This window comes from Puma concolor, chromosome B1, assembly GCF_028749965.1.
Source record: "Puma concolor isolate L17-30 chromosome B1, mPumCon1.1.hap2, whole genome shotgun sequence".
In the NCBI taxonomy this organism is placed as follows: Eukaryota; Metazoa; Chordata; class Mammalia; order Carnivora; family Felidae; genus Puma; species Puma concolor.
The window spans coordinates 60996472-60998244 of NC_141670.1; the positions used below are offsets into that span (position 1 = coordinate 60996472).

At 40.2% G+C, this 1773-nt stretch overlaps 1 pseudogene; it reads left to right on the forward strand.

Moving 5' to 3' along the window:
* The first annotated feature begins 539 nt into the window (after positions 1-539).
* LOC147581665 (peptidyl-prolyl cis-trans isomerase A pseudogene) lies at positions 540-1172 on the forward strand (annotated as a pseudogene).
* Positions 1173-1773: the final 601 nt, after the last annotated feature.

The window sequence follows — 1773 nt, forward strand, 5'->3', positions numbered from 1 at the left end:
CTGAGCGAGAATAAAATAATGTAAGAGATTGGAAGGAAAAAATAGAGGCAGGGGAGACCTTAAAGACATAGGACTATTTAGGCCTAAGTATAAAGATAAAAAAAGAAAGAAAATGAACAGTATTAGTTACCTGCAAAGCACTATCATGTAGTGTAGCATATGTGCAATTGCAGTTCTAGAAAGAGGAGAGAAGGGCAGAAAACAATTTTAAGGAATAATGTTTCCAAATTTGATAGATGCCAATAATCCACAAATCAACAAAAAAAAAAAGGGAAGAAAAGAAAAGCTCAGTGAATCTTATGTAGGCTAATCACAAATATGACCATAGCAAGAAATATTTTAATAAACTTTTTGAAATCCAGGGATAGTGAGAAATTTAAATTTTATTATAAAAGCAGCCAGAGAGAAAAGAAACACAATACAAATAGAAAAACAAAAATATACACGGTCATCTCTCAAAAGAATAATGTTACCCAAATGAAAGTGAAACAGTGGCCTTGCACACACAGCCACCTTGGAGCTACCCATGCTACCCAGGCATGGTCAACCCCAGCATATTCCTTGGATAGTGATTCTTTGGGCTATGTCTCCATTGAGCTGATTACAGACAAAGTTCCAAAAACAACAGAAAATTTCCTACTCTGAGCTCTGAGGAGAAATGATTTGGTTATAAAGGTGCCTGCTTTCACAAGATTATTCTGAGATTTAAGTGCAAGGGTCATGACTTCACATGCCATGATGGCACTGGGAAGAAGTCAACCTATGGGGAGCAATTTGATGATGAAAATTTCATCCTGCAGCATACAAGTCCTAGCATCTTGTCCATGCCATATGCTAGACCAAACATAGATGATTCCCAGTTTTTAATCAGCACTGCAAAGACTGAGTAGTTGGATGGCAAGCATGTGGTCTTTGGCAAGGTGAAAAAGGGCATGAATATTGTGGAAACCATGGAGCACTTTGGGCCCAGGAATAGCAAGAACAGCAAGATCCCCATTGCTGACTGTGGACAAATCTAATAAATTTGACTTGTGTTTTATCTTAACTACCAGACCATTCCTTCTATTGCTCAGAAAAGTACCCCTTTGCCTCAATCTGCTCAAAATATCCATAATCTTTATGCTTTCATTACAATTCTGTGGCCTCCATATTTTCCTTATTCCCCTCCAAGTCTGGCTGGATTGCAGATTTAAGGCTCTGATTGTGAAATAAAAACTAAACACAACAACAACAAAACAAAGAATAATGGAAGAACATCTTCAAAGTGCTGAAAGAAAAAAAAATGTGCCAAACTATAAATTTCTATACAGTATAAATATCATTTAAAAATGAATGTGACTCGGTCAAGAGTGCTTCAGTCCCAGCTTGGTGGGCCCTGCCCTAGAAGACGAGCACAAACCTGGCCCACACCACTTCTTTAAAGCCTAGAGTTTTAAAAGTCAGTGGGTTTGGCTGGGATAGAACCCAGAGGGCACTGTAATGCTTCTGGAGACAAGGCAGGCAAATAACCCCAGGGGCAGACAGCTTGGAAACAGCAATCTGAAAAACACATGAGACACACAGTGGGGAGATTATTTGATCTTCTCAGAGCCTGATCCTGAGAGGCAGCATTCATAGAGATGCCGCTCAGAAAGAAAGGAACTGGCTGAGGCCATTTTTTCTCCCGCAGCCCTCAACATAAACAGCGAGACACCTGGGGGAAGCAGCCCAGCCTGAACAATGGATGCCTAACTGCTTACACCAAGCCTGACACCCTATGCTCTGGTATGACTG